The following is a 16,496-nucleotide window of genomic DNA, read 5'->3' on the forward strand; positions in this document are numbered from 1 at the left end:
ATATTCTTCTGGCAGTGCACCTGGAGCCTTCAGCACATCGTTACCAAATAGATGAAGAGAATGTGCAAAACAACTGAAATTGTCCACGTCTGCAACTGCTCCACCCATCCCCCTTGGGCCTTGACCATGACCAGCATTCAAACAATCAATTGATCAATATTTTACGCTCTGTTGTCAGAATTGGTCTATGTCATCAAGTAATTAAAAATTTTCGTATCAATTATTGGCTTTACTCCACGTTTGCTTGATTTTCTTGCCCTCTATGCTCGCATATTTCCTATCATGGTGGCCCCGAAGGCCTCCGTCAGACGACTTCATACATTACTGGTAGCTATGTTGGTACCGAACCAATAGCACTATCTTCCGAGAAATGTTTCGACAAGACTCTTTTCTCTATCATCACGAGGGTCAGTCCAGCATGATTGATGTTCTCATTTCTCTTACTGATTGAAATCTTCTGCAAACAACTATCCAATCCACCCAGCTGCTCTCTGTCTTTTTGGTGATGGTTTACTGAAGAGGGATTCCCACAAAGTCAGTGGGGCATAACGGTGGTCAGTAATCCATAATATTTTTCAGATAGGCACGCCTACTGCCTGTATGGAGTATGCACTATGTGCAGCATGGCCATTTATTTTTTATAATTTACCGTCCTCACGTCTTCTATCGACTTCTCCGACTCCCTGCCACCATGTTGTGACGTCACGAAAATGGCCGATATTTTTTTACCTTCAACGGCCGATACCGATATCGATATTTCTCTCCAAGCGTGATATCGACTCGATATTATCGGCGAGCCGATAATCGGTCGGGCTCTAGTCGACACCATATAGGACACTATGATGCTATAATTGAATTATCGGAAATATGGATTTGATAGTTGTGAAGCTGCAGATTACTTCATAATAGGCTTAAAGGTCAACTGCATGTTCGGAAAGACTTTTGCTCATTTCGTAGATTATGTGGTTAGGAATAAGGAAAAAATGCTGAAAATGAAAATTACGTGATAGTTTTCAAGTAATTCAAATTACAAATCGAAATTCCGAAAAACGGACCCTAAGTCATCCAGCCGTGAAATGACGTCAAGTAGTTGACACAACAAAAATCCTTGTTATTCCTTTTGGCTGTTAGGTGGGATTCATTGCTTAGATTTGCTGTGGATTTGGGTCATTGAGTGAGATCATGAAGGCTGTGAAGGAGATGATTCATAGAGTCAGATGTTATGCCGCGTATGGTTGCTCCAATACGCAATATGCCGTGCCTACAATGTCTTTACATCGCTGCCAAAATCCATCCATATACCGTCAGGCGACCGGACGCCGTTAAGACCAAAAGTGCGGACTTATAGACAACCAAAGGCAGACACATTTTCAATGACGTATCCGAGATACGCAACGCGCAATAAAGTTGACTACTGAACACGGGGAACTCTCACACGTAGTGCCGACCTACTGCAGTAGTGCCGTTCATACTGTCATTTCACGCACCAGTGAAATTGTGGTCATGGCAGAGGAACACACTTCTAAAGCTATACAATGTGTCCAAAATCGGTAAGTGAAAATGTACTGTGTCAGCTAGTATTGTAGGAGTGTAGCTAACCTTTTATAGTAGTATTGACTGTGGTACGGTAGTCATCAAAGTAGGTATTGTTTACACCAAGGGTCGGCAACCTACGGCCCGCGGGCCGGATCCGGCCCGCCCAGCGAAATCGTCCGGCCCGCGACATGATAATTAGTTATCATAAGAATACGGCCCGCCGCTTCATAATGAGTTTCAATCTGCAGTGCAGCGCTGCATGGAAAAAATGCGGCATTGCTACGATATAATTATAGAAATTAAACATGGAACGGCAACGACCGATTTTGCAGCTTCGTTCCGCTCCGCCGAGGCTGGAGTGGAGAGTGGTTTTGCGTAAGCGACTGTAGGATTTCTGGCAATCCAAAAGCTATCTTCCCGAGCACAGAAATTATTGAATCTGGTCTTGATCGAAAGCCACTGTTGCACCGATTCCGAAAATATCAATTAAAATAATGATCAGGCACTGATCCACCTAGAATCCGTCCTCCAAGTCGAAATATCGGCATTGTTCGAACAATCGGAGAGTCGCAACGGGTCATTGTTATGGTCATTGTGTTGCGGTTACCCGATTGTTCTGAACAATGCCGATATTTCAGACTTGGAGGACAGATTCTAGCTGGATCAGTGCATGATCATTATTTAAATTTATATTTTCGGAATCGGTGCAACAGTAGCTTTCGATCAAGACCAGATTCAATAATTTCTGTGCTCGGGAAGATAGCTTTTGGATTGCCAGAAATCCTACAGTCGCTTACGCAAAACAATTCTCCTCTCCAGCCTCTGCGAAGCGGAACGAAGCTGCAAAATCGGTCGTTGCCGTTCCATGTTTAATTTCTATAATATAATAGTAGCCTACATCGTATTAGTCTATTGTTACGCCATAAAACGAAGGTGGTTGAAGTAGGAGATGGAGATAGACTAGACTGGATCAGTGCTCATCAATCGGGTGTATCCCGCAGCCAAAGGTGTTCCATGCCTTTTAGAGGGCTGATCACTCTAACGGGGTGTGACAATAAAGGTGTTCTTCCTTAGCTTCAAAAGCGCTTGGAGCATCTCAGACGCAATGACGGAATCTCAAACTATTCAATTATAGATAACTAGCCTCCGTATGTCGGTTAGCCTGTCCATAGTTTGATTTTCCAGAAGGCATTGTGTGCCAAGACAAAAAACCTGAATAGTGTTTTGGCCACAATGGTGAAAACTGTTAATATGATTTTTGTCTCATCAACTGTATCAGTTACGTCATATATCACTGCAGAGAATCAATATGGCGATGTCATGTAGGCCTATATCTGTCATGTTCGCTCATTGAGTCGAGCAGCTATGCTTACACGAGTGTATGATCTGCGAAATGAAATAGCAACTTTCCTCGAAAATACAAATATCGCCGACTCATAATCTTGTAATCGAAAATGGGTATCTCATCTTGCTTCCCTGGTACATTTAACGTCACATCTGAACAAATTGAACTTGCAACTTCAGGGGGAAAACAACTACATGCATGAGATGTTAAGGCGCATTCAAAACAAATCTGTGACTCTGGAAATGTCAACAGTACAACGAAAATTATGCTCACTTTCCTATACTGGAGGAGAGAAAACCTAGTACCAACACTACATTTGTAACTGTGATACGAAATTTAACTACTGAATATTCACCCGCTTTTCCGACATTCCTTGTCTACAAAATGAATTCTGACTATTCAGTACTCTGTTTGATATGGACGCCAATACCATTGCTTGAAAATTTCAAATGGGCCTTTCTGAAATGCGATGCAGTTGAATTGAATGACAAATTTCATACAAAGAGCATATCGCTGCATGACTTTGACAAAGAGTACGTTCTTGAAATTGGTCTTTATCCCAGTTTGACCAGCAATGCAAAAAAATTGCATCGATTTTTGAAAGCACGTACGCATGTCAACAATAGTTTTGAACAATGAAATTCACGAAGAGCAAGCTAAAATCACGTATTTCGGTCGTCCATTTTGAATAGGGTCTGATTCTTGTTTCATCTGACTTGTTACCAGAAGTTGAAAACCGTTCACAAAGCAAGCTGCGTCAATTGTCACAATCATTCTGTGTCGTTGAAGTGTAAATACATGTGTCTTCGGATTGGTATGGTTGAGATTGCAGCAATGTAGGATAATATACCTAAGTGAGCGTAAAATATAGTACTAAGAAAAAATCCGGCCCGCCGAAAGGTTGTACACCCGAAATTTGGCCCGCGACTAGCAAAAGGTTGCCGACCCCTGGTTTACACTCATGTGCATGTGCGAATAACTGAAATAAGTATGCCTTGAAAAACTTTGAGTAGAAGTGTGCGTAGTCTGAAATAAAGCCACTTAAAATCAATCAAGAAAAAATATGTATAAAGGAATTAGGTAATAGGAGTCTGTAACCTGCTGACTTCAAGATCTATAATGGTTATGTCACAGACCTCATTTTATTGAAAGAGTTGCTATTACTTTTGAAAATACATGGGCAGTCATATAATCATATTAGTTACTTAAGTTACTGGATGAGGAGTGTCAGATATCAGTGACTAAACCTCCCAAGATATTGACAGCTCAGTAGAAGATGAAAACGTATCACTATCATCATAACAGTCCAATAAGTTAGGTGGGATGCAGTTGGCAAACCTTCATTTTTATGATACTTCGGAACAGCATTTGGTATACTGCCTTTGATTCGACTTTGTTATAAAACTCTGCAATGTTTTGACACCTGCTCTAGATTCCTGCAATGAAGAAGTTGGCGCATGCATTCAAGCAAGACCAGATACGGCGTAGTGGACCAAGTCTATTGCGATGGCTCATCCTCATTCAACTAGCGGCATCGTAAAAATTAGTTGAAGCTATTGCCGGACAAAAGAAGCTATTGTTGGACACAAAACTCTATATTTCTCTCCCTGATACAGTAGTACTGTTGATGGATTGGTTACGTTGCATTCATTATTTTCAATACAATTATTCGTTCGCGAAGCATTGCGAAATTGAAATCCTTTGAATGTAATAGATGTGAATTTTGATCGGATGCACAAACAGGATTTCTCGTTGGTTTTGGTTGCAGAATCCCAATGACCAGCAAACAAAGTTTCTGTACACAGTTTTCCTCAGCTTTCTGAAAAGCATAATTATTGTGTTACTGACGGGTAATTACTTGGCACCCGACTCAACATTTCGTGTGAATGAGACTCATTCGCTCATGCATCGAATTAGATGGTATATTTATATGACAATATTCCTGTTGATATCTATAGTGGGTCTAATAATTCGTTAGTTGCTTTACCGCTAATAGTTTGCATAAGTTAGGCTTACCATATTTTGGAAATCTAAACAGAGGACACTTTTTCAGAAATTTCAGACTTGCAAAAACCCGGTGAATTTTTCCCACTTTGTGATCGGTTGACTAAAAAAAATGTCATCTTTTCCGCTCAGAGCTCAAAATATCGTTTTTCACTCCACGTTGCCAGGTGGATGACTAAAAAAAGGTCATATTCTCGCTCAGAGCTAAAATCACCGTTTTTCACTCTAAAATACCCGCCGGAGCATCACTTCTGTGCTAATTTGCGGCATATCACTCGCAATTTGCTCTGAATATGACCTAAATTTTCAAAAAAGAGGACAAAATCTCTAAAAAGAGGACAAAAGGGCGTCCTCCGAGGACACTTTCAAAAACGAGGACAAATGCTCTTAAAAGAGGGCGTATGGTAAGCCTAGCATAAGTTGGCAATAACCTCCATCCTCTATCTTGTAATTGATAATACCAAGATTAAAAACAGAAACGAGGTACTCCATCAAAATACACATACCGATGTATTTCATTTGCTCTAGACAAGCGGCTTAAGCTGAACAAGCTAGGCTGATCATACTATAGATATATATTACTAACCTCCATCGGTTATTCATCAATAATCATACTCAAATGACCCCTCGTTTTCGGAGCAGCAAGGAGTTACACTGATATGGGATTGAGCACATCAACACTTGATACTAGTCCAGTTTAAACATTACTGTCGTAAGTAAGGGCAAAAAGCATACTTATATTCGTCATCTGAGTACTCGGACTCACTTGGTGAATCCATTACGAGCGAAACCTCCGCGATAACTAACTAATATAATCGCCCTGCTACTGCAAAAGCACCAGCCCTATAGCATACATCCGCAGCGGCCAGAAGAGATGTCAACTACATGACGTCACAATGAACACTTCGATTTTTCTGTAAACATACCAATATTGGGACTTTCTGAACATGATTAGGCGAAGTTGTCTATAAGATGCAATCGACCTTTAAAAAAGTCTTGCAGTACTAGATTTATCTTGATACATCGAACTATCGATACGAACCGAAAGCTGTATGCGAATTGCCGGTTAGGCTTACTGTACAATTCATAAAGCTGCCAAATAGTAAATAACACAACAATATAGATATGAAAATAAACAGGAAACTTTGCCCCAATTTAGGCCTCATTTCGCCCGATTCAATGATTGTTCAATGACGTAACCTCGTGCCCCACTCTAATTTGAATTCTTGCTACGCCCATAATGTATACTACTCACGTAGGTTTGTGACTGAAATTTAAATCATTCCAATATTCCCAGCTCTAAATACCTTAATACAGTGGTTCTTATAACCTTTTTTCCTCCAGCGCCCCCTTTCAAAAATTATCGTGCTCCAGCGCCCCCCCCCCCAACCGCATATTGTAAGGAATGTAATAAAGACAATGAGTAAGAGGGAGGGCCGTAACAGCACTTCATCATCCCCCCTAAAAATGATTGCCTTGCGCACCCATAGTGTGATAAACCAAACTTCCGAGGGCTTCGCCCTCAAGAACCCCGTAGCGTGATTTCGATGGTCAGCAAATTTTGTGTGGCATGGTCGCCCTCAGTGGCGGCTCGTCCTATAGGGCAACTGGGGCATTGCCCCACCTAAAATTCTGTTCAATAACAATTTAACCATTTATAGACGCACAGCAATCAATATATACCGAGATCACAGCGAAACCCGCGTTCTTCTTGTGCTTTCGCTTGCAAACGCCCATACATAGCGAAGTCTCTGCGAAAATCGAATTCTCTTCTGTGTTTTCGCTTTGTGAATGCCTAGCCGGGGCTTGCCCCGGTAGCGCTCATAACAAGCTTTTACTGTCTATTCTCTCAAAGCCGCGCACAATAAAGAAACGGTGATTTGCTCTCTCCTATTCGTAAAATGGCCGAGCAACCGGGGCAAATATGCCTACTCGCCCCTAAGGTGTGATGTAACAATCGTATCTATATCTGAACTCGGTTACCGTAATATGCGTTGAGTCGACCTTTGCTGGTATAGGTCGATTTTGACGGTGTTTCGCACCATGATAATTCTTGAAACTTGGTATGATATGTCGTGAAGGTAGTATTTAACACTGCTCCAAGTTTCAGGCTTGCTACTTAAAGATAATGGTAGTAATTCCGTTTCCAAAGTTCAGTGTGTGCTGATCTATCATGTACAATGTACATAGTACAGCAAACAGATTTTACTCAAAAGCCGGTATTGATCTCCATTGATTTTGACGATGTTCTATACCGAGATCGGTCATGACATTTGGCACGGTAAGTGTTAGTATCGACCGCTGTAACAAGTTTTAAGTTTGTCACTGAACTATGTGGGTGGTAATTTCGTTTCCAAAGTCGAGTAAGAGCTGACTCTTCATTTATCGCCAACAAATTTACGCAAAAGCCGTTATTGGTCTCTATTGATTTTAACGATGTTCCATACCTAGATCTGTCATGAGCTTTCACACGGTATGTCTTGATTTTAGTATCGAACGCGGTGCCAAGTCTTAAAGATGACACTCAATGATTGAGGCAGTTATTTCGTTTTCGAGGCCGAGTATGGTAGAGATGCGCGCTGATCTGATACTTGGCCTACCTACGTCATTGCGGATCTCACGCAAAAGCCGGTGTCGGTCTGTGCTAATCTATAGTCTGCGTTCCATAACGAGATCGGTGATGATATTTCCAATGGTATATCTCGATGATCGCATGAAACAGCTAACCAAGATCCTCGGTTTGCATTCAAATATTCACATAATTTTATGTTCGCCAATGTCCATTTCACTGTGAAATTGTGGCCTTCAAACCATTTGCTTACAATCCCCTGTCAATTGCGATAGCTATTTCATTTTCGATGTCGGCTAACAGCTGATCATTCGATCAGCCTATTCCTCGATCTATTTTACTCAAAGTTCGGTGTTCGTCTGTTTGCATTGATTTTGACAGTGTACCATACCGGAATGGGTTATGAGATTGCGTATGCTACTTCTCGATGATTTCTTGTAACAGTATACTAAGTTACGGCTTTTATTCATGTATTTATATATTAATATATTTTCCCACGGCGATTTCGCAGCAGACTTATAGACAGTAAGCCGTATGTGTTGTGTCACAGTCTCCAGTTTCAAGGCCAAAATGTCCTACGTTGTTCCGAGACCGAAGTTCCGAGGCTGCTGTCCTTAGTTCTTCAAAGACCATTCAAATTGATGTTCTGGATTCAATATGACAGGCCCAATCTATGAGATAACAATTGCGTATGTGTCCGAACCAGTGGTGCCACTCCTAGTGTTTTAACACTAGATCTAGTGTTTTTTCGGTCGTCCTAGTGTTCTAGTGTTTTTTTTCGCAAAATTTTGCTAATCTAGTGTTTTTCTGCCAATATGCAAACAATGAATATTCTAACGTTAGACTACTAAATTATACGCTAAATTTATCGCTAATAAGGCGATTTGGTGTCTCTGGCTGTGTTTGTTTTCAACAATTCTGTGTGGTGGTGCAGTAACAAGCAATTAAGACGTAACAGGGGGCGCTGTGAGTCCGTACTTATGAGCGAAAGTCTCTGAAAAAATGAAGAGCGATTTCGCTCTGATGCTCTGTCGTTTCTTGTTGAACTCAGTGTGCATGCATGCAGATTTAGGCAAGATTTTCATTTGCCCAGACAGACAGACGACAGTTTTTTTGAACAAAATTACAATAAAAATATAATACATGCAGCGGCGATGCGATCCTTCGGGATTCCCGCGGATCACCCAGTCAGCTGCATTGATGGAGTACTAATTAAGCATCGTTCAATTAGAGTCTCGCGCCATAAATACATGTAAGCAGGCCGAAGAATAGTAAGAAGAAAAATAGTAAAATCAATCATTCCTCTTAGCTGTGCAATTTCCCTCTGTGATATTTTTCAAAAGAATGGGCTGCTTTGGCAAAATCGAAAAATGAGCTGCAGGTTATCAGTCAATGCCCGCCAACAAATTTTTGCAAAAATTGAAATCTGTGCAATGTGGATTCGGTGAATCAAAATTCCCTTTACTGGGGAAGCTCATGACGAATCTCTTTGGCATTGCCACATTCCACTGCATTCGTGGAATTGAAGTATGCTGCACATGGAAACCTCCCCATGCCCATTGTTTGGTTGTAGATGTACGGTAGTGAGCAAGATGCCAAACCAAAGATATTTGTGTTTGATGGATGGTGTACAATCGAAAGATAATTTTTATGATGCCGTACAATTCGAAAGCGACAATATTTGATTTTTTTGCGCTATTGAATTCGTTTCGTTAATTTTCGTTGAATAATCATGCAGTATATGTATCGAATTCATGTGTGGAACACTTCTTATCTATGGATTTGTACCTTGGTCATCATGATTACTTGGCAAAGGCAAACGTTTCCTGCAATTTACTGATCTAGTGTTTTTTTCGCCAATCTAGTGTTTTTTCACGACATAATCTTGTGTTTTTTCGGGAACCTAGAGTGGCAACACTGGTCCGAACTCGTTGACCTTTCCAGTTAGGCTTACGTAATCTCTCGAGTTCTAGTCATTGGAATTAGTCAGGTCAAGTCAAGTGCGAACATGAAGCGTATTGAATCTTTATTCCGTACGTAGTTTACGCAGTTGCCTTTAGAGCGAAAATGAGAGGCCTAGAAGTTGTCCAGTCTATTGATCCAATCGTACGCCGGGTGCCTCAGTAGTGAGGGTACCTGGATTATACGCAGGCCAATCAGAGAGCGCCACGTCATCCTAATTGCCACGCCCATTTTCATACCCTAAGGGTACATTCATCTGCTACGTCATCTGTGCCACATCATCAAGCGCCACGCTATAGTGCCACATCATCCATCCATTGCTATATCATCGCTGCATTGATTGCCGCATCTTGATACTTTTCTCAGATATTGTATTATGTGTATTTAGGACTAATATCATCCGTCCATATTTTTTAAACTTGATTTTATGTGTATAAGTTACGGTTTCTGCAGTTTCCACATCTTACGACTCATGATTGCCGCGTCAAAACTTACCTTGGCTAGAATCGACAGATTTTCTATTATGTGTAAATTAATTACTTAAATGCGACTTGATAATAATAATCCCTAGAATAATATAAAATGCGATTTTGAGTGCAGGCAGATCGCGGTTTCGATTTCCGAGGTCTCCACATTTTAAGCCTTATTATCAGCTCGCAGTACAACCGCTACCCGTATGATGTTTGCATGTCGAGTATAAGGGTATTTAACTCAGCACTAAAATGCCAACGGACTAGCCGCAGGGGTCCGGTTCTCGTCGCTATAATTAAACGAACACCTTCGCCGCAGGTACGCGATCCCCGACGTTATAATGATAGGACCAAATTAGCCGCATGAAAGCGAGTCTAATGAATATAACGGCAGACACCAAGTTAGTTGAAAAGTAAAACTAATCGTGACCGATGCAAGACGGCTTGAAACAGCGCTTTCGCTCGATTCTTGTAGTGACCACATTTCATACGATTCAGTCCTTTTCGTGTCACTAGAATAAGGGTGATTAAACCGGCAGTATGAAACGCCGCCCGCGTCTTATAACGTAATAATGTAAGCTGCGCCGGGTGCCCGAATAGTCTTGTAGAATTTTCTAAAGTCGTAACAGCTTAGTAGCATATCCGCGAATCCCAAGGCAAAAATAATCAAACGAACTATAGCCGCCGCCGTGCGAAGCTTCAGTAGCATATACGCAAATCCCAAGGCGAAAATAATCGAACGAAGTATAGCCGCAGGCGCGAGATTCGCCGGGCTCTAATTATACAAACACTATCTCTGCCTGTACGCGAACCGTAGCGTTATAACGACATGGTCTAATTAGCGCATTCTGAAGCCATAAATTTATTCAACTTCATTGAGATAGCCACGATTTAAAGATGGTAATCGAGTGAGACAATAGCACTCGTCAAGGTTATACAAACATAACCTTAAACTAATCTTTACTTCATAACATATAAGGTTATAAAAGTAAGCAGATTTGTATGAAAGCACGCTACATAGAAGTGAAAGTAGTCTAGAAACATAACTACTTACTGAAAAATCGTTACGTAGAAGTGTACTTGTATTGGAGCAGAATTGTGATCGATACATTAATGATTTTAATACTCTGTATTTTTAATTACCCACACCTATGAGTCGAAATGTTCTTAAGTAACTCATGTTTACAATATCACCTAAACGCAAAGTTCCAAAATTTCCATGTTGATCAAATACCACAAACTTTGCTTGCTTTCAGAGTAAGTAACAAAGCGCATAACAGATTTCACCTAAATAAGTCGGTACTCCGAAAATTTTGTTAATTTTGACCACTATGTTTTGATGATAACTTGCTTCCGAGAAATAAATAACATTCATTATACGTTAGATGATACTTTTCCTTGATATTCTATTTTGTGTATTTAGGGCTAATTCGACATCACTATGTGGCGACAGGCCTGATTTGAACACACTAATTTTGCGAATTAAACTTATCGCCCAACACGGACACTCAATGAAGAGCACCCTGGAGACATACATAAATGCTCCACAATTCTTGACATATATTATAATGAGCATATAATAAGCTGACAAAACCTATACTTGAGTACTCCGAAATGTACAAGTACTTAACCTTTACACGACGTTTTTGTAAAATGAATACTAATTTTAATGAAAAATAAAAATTATGTACTCAAGTAGGTTTTTGTCTACACGCACCAACTACTCAAGTGTTTATGACACAGGAATGATTCATTAAGTATAGCGCAAGCAGGCCAAACCTATACTTGAGTCCTCCAAAATGTACAAGTACTTCGCTATGTACTCCCTCCACGTAAAAAGTGACTAGGTTTTAGACTACTTTATCGATCTTCGATGTTGCGCAAATACCACAAACTTTGCTTGCTTTCAGAGCTGGCAACTAAATGCAAGACATACTTTACGCAAAAGTCTCTATTCTGAAAATTTTATCAAGTTAATACTTTAAAAAGTTTTACTTGAGCACTACGGAATGTACAAGTACTTTACCTTTACAGGACGTGTTTTGTAAAATGAATACTAATTTTATTGAAAAAATAAAAAATAAATAAGGGCGAAAAATTACATTTTATCCCGGAACGCAACAAGATAAATCGTATGAATTTGTAAACTACTTATTCACGACATAATAATTCTACTTGTATACTTTTTCATATTTTGTAACAATTTTAGTATTACTTAAATAAAATACGGAAAATATACTAATAGAAAAATTCGGTAACCAATTTCGCAATGATGATACTTTTCCTTGATATTCTATTATGTGTATTTAGAGCTAATGCGTCATCACTATGTTGGCGACAGGCCTGATTTGAACACACTAATTTTGCGAATTAAACTTATCGCCCAACACGGACACTCAATGAAGAGCACCCTGGAGACCCACATAAATGCTCCACAATTCTTGACATATAATATACTGAGCATATAATAAGCTGACAAAACCTATAGTTGAGTACTCCGAAATGTACAAGTACTTTACCTTTGCACGACGTTTTTGTAAAATGAATACTAATTTTATCGAAAAATAAAAATTATGTACTCAAGTAGGTTTTTGTCTACACACACCAACTACTCAAGTGTTTATGACACAGGAATGATTTATTAAGTATAGCGAGAGCAGGCCAAACGTATACTTGAGTACTCCAAAATGTACAAGTACTTCGCTATGTCTACTCCCTCCACGTACAAATTGAGTAGGTTTTAGACTACTTTATCGATTTTCGATGTTGCGCAAATACCACAAACTTTGCTTGCTTTCGGGGCTGGCAACTAAATGCAAGTCAGACTTTACGCAAAAGTCTCTATTCTGAAAATTTTATCAAGGTAATAGTTTAAAAACTTATACTTGAGCACTACGAAATGTGCAAGTACTTTACCTTTACACGACGTTTTTTGTAAAATGAATACTAATTTTATTGAAACAATAAAACATAAAAAGAGCGTAAAATTACATTTTATCCCGGAACGCAACAAGAAAAATCGTATGAATTCGTAAACTACTTATTCATGACATAATAATAATTCTACTTGTACACTTTTTCACATTTTATAACACTTTAAGTAGTACTTAACAGTTTCAGTTTTAAATAAAATACGGAATATTAATATATAAGAAAAATTAGGTAACCAATTTCGCGTAGACTATGCATACAAATGAGGAAAGCTACATCAACGCGTGTTAACTAGTAGTATCGAGTTATCGAATGATTTTTTCCTTGCATCAAAACAACTAGAATGTGTAACTACATTAAAAACGTATCTAAATGAGCTCCGGGGCATTGTGATTATGCACCATATCAAATTTCATCACACATTTCATGATGGAACAACTTTAAAACTAACGCAGTTCTATAGCAACTTTTGCCTAAATCTGTTTTCGGTAGCGTCTGCACATACATAGTCTGCTTTAATAACAGAATTACCATGGTAATATGTGACTCCTCACGTTGAAACTTGGTACGTAGTTGTAGGACATTGTGATTATGCAGCATACCAAATTTCCTCGCGCATTTCATAATGAAGCAACTTTAAAACTAACGCAGCTCTACATCGACTTTTTGCGTACATCTGTTTTGCGGGAGCGTATAGCACGTACCTATACATAGTCAACTTTAATAACGGAATTACCATGCTTAACATTGAATCCCAACTCTAAACTTGATACGTAGATGTAGGACATTATGGCAATGCACCATGCTAAATTTAATCACACATCTAATGATGGAACACCTTCAAAACTAACGCAGTCGATTACCGACTTTTACGCATATCTGTTTTGCGTGAACATAGCATATACCTATACATAGTCAATTTTAATAACAGATTTACTGTGTTAAACATTGAATTCCTACCTTTATAGCTGGTACGCGGTTATAGGACATACCAAATCCAAATCCACCATACCACATCCCATCACACATTTCATGATGGAACAACTTTAAAACGAACGCGGCTCTACATCGACTTTTTGCGTACATCTGTTTTGCGGGAGCGTATAGCACGTACCCATACATAGCCAACTATAATAACGGAATTACCATGCTTAACATTGAATCCCAACTCTAAACTTGATACGTAGTTGTAGGACATTATGGTAATGCACCATGCTAAATTTCATCATACATCTAATGATGGAACACCTTTGAAACTATCGCAGTCGAATACCGACTTTTACGCATATCTATTTTTCGTGAACATAGCATATACCCATACACAGTCAATTTTAATAACAGAATTAGCATGCTAAACATTAAATTCTCACCTTGAACGTTGGTACGCAGTTGTAGGACATAATAACAATGGACCATACCAAATTTCGTCAGATATTTCATGATGTAACACCTTTAAAACCAACGCAGTTCTATACAGACTTTTGGCTAAATCTGTTTTTCCGTAGCGTAGCACGTACCTATACATAGTGAACTTTAATAACGGAATTACCATGTTAATAATCGACTCCCCACCTTGAAACTCGCTACGCAGTTGTAAGACATTATGACAATGCACCATGTCAAATTTTGTTACGCATTTCATGATTGAACAACTTTAAAACTAACGCAGTTCCATACCGACTTTCGCAGGAGCGTAGCACGTACCTATGCATACTCAACTTTAATAACGGAATTACCGAGCTAAACATTGAATGCGCAACTTGAAGATTGGTTCACGGGTGTAAGACATTATGACAATGGAACATATCAAATTTCATCACACATTTCATGATGAAACACCTTTAAAACTAACGCAGTTCTATACCAACTTCGCGTGAATCTGTTTGCGGGAGCGTAGCACGTACCTATGCGTGATCAACTTTAGTGATGGAATTACAGATGTAATTAAGTTTCAACACTTTTACAATGATTCGTCTTGCTTCCTATAACATTCCACTTGATGCCCTCGTTATTAGGCTGCAATCTCAGGCTGGGCTATGTCTTGAAGCCTACGGGACTCTGCAAATTGTTTCGATTTATTCTGTCCGTTTCAATTTAAGATAAGGAAGCCCATTTCACTCAATGTATCGATGCCTACGGTACTCTACAAAATTTTCTGATTAATTCTCCCTATGCTTATTTATCATAAAAAAGATGATTTGACACCTAAGGTACGAAATACTTCTTCGCTTGAGCTAAGCCGCAGCGCTTGGAGTGGAATTTTACGGGGTATGTAGACTCATTTCGTAGGGCTCTATGCCATAGGAGCATAGTTTACGCTCCAATTCGATTCCCACACATTCCATATAATTACTAACAGAACCATTGAGTACCAGCCTTGACATTTTCCGTAGTACTAGATGGGATGTATACAATTTCATGACATCCGACAGTACGACGGAGACTATAAAAATATCGAAAGAAGCCCTCTATTCTTTTCTGAAATAATCAAGGTTTTATCAGGACTTCCCTTCATATAAACTCCTGCAGAATCACTAATAACCTCTCAAGTTTAGGTTTTATCAGGACTTGCCTTCATATAAACTCCAGCAGAATCACTAATAACCTCTTAAGTTTACTCACCTCGTTTAATCTGATACTCGTGTACCAAATCCCTATTTTCCGCAAGTATGATAGAGGCTATCGCTCGACACTCAACGATTCGTAATTTTGCTGGAATACAAGTACAATTAGGGTTGAAAAGTAACTGATATAGGTGGTTATGTTTGTAGGATATTTACACTTCTACTTACCGCTTTTTCATGAGAAACTACCTACTTTTAGGACTTTATATTTCAAAGTAGTTTGAGGTTACGTTTGAATCACCTTGATAAGTGCTATTATCAAAAACTGCTTCTGCTAAACTCTTACACTTTCACTGAACTTCAACACTGAATCTTGTAAAGTAGATAGAAAAGGAACACTATTAACATAAGGTAAGTGAGAAGCACGCAAATTTCGATTGCATACAAACAAACTGCGCTAACTTTCAGAGTTGTTAAGTATAGAAGTACTCGTACTTCTTGAGAATACTCAAGTAGGTTTTTTGCCTACATGCACCACATAGTCTCAAGTCCTTATGATATTGGAGTACATCAACTTCATGATAGCTAGAGTATTAAACAGTAATAGACCTAGAGTACTAACGTTTTACTTACTCGGAAATGACTACTTCTACCTTATTTTAAAGGGTACCTCGTTCGAAGCGAAAATGTATGTGGTTTTGGATAACATCCAAGATGTAGGCTCACTTTGACGGTTACTTCATAAAACTCAAATATTGCGCAGTGAGAGTTCGCAAATTCTCGAAGTATTTTTGTTATTTTTATTGCGATAAGTCATTCTGCAGCGCGAAAATGCGTCGTTGGATATAGATGAAACTAGCACCACTCATCAAGACCGCTGAAAACAGTACGTTTCAACATTTAGTAGCAGTAAATTTCTAGTAAAGTACAAGACGTGATGATTTCCGACTGAGTTAAAAAGTAAGTATTGCAGGCAGACATGGGGTGATTACTTCATGAATGTAATCGATTGCGATTACGATTACTTCAGAATCACGCGATTACGATTACGATTACGATTACAGCAAAATCAGGAAGTAGTCGATTACGATTACGATTACATTGGAAAAGTAATC

General features: G+C 39.2%; 1 long non-coding RNA gene across 1 annotated transcript in view; it reads right to left on the minus strand.

The window, feature by feature from the left end:
- Nucleotides 1-16,496, minus strand: part of LOC145434638 (uncharacterized) — a 183,819-nt gene that overhangs the window by 146,351 nt on the left and 20,972 nt on the right. The gene's annotated exons all lie outside the window — the stretch shown is intronic.

The sequence above is a fragment of the Botryllus schlosseri genome, chromosome 1, assembly GCF_051294905.1.
Source record: "Botryllus schlosseri isolate E-star chromosome 1, Bs_hap1, whole genome shotgun sequence".
Lineage (NCBI taxonomy): Eukaryota > Metazoa > Chordata > Ascidiacea > Stolidobranchia > Styelidae > Botryllus > Botryllus schlosseri.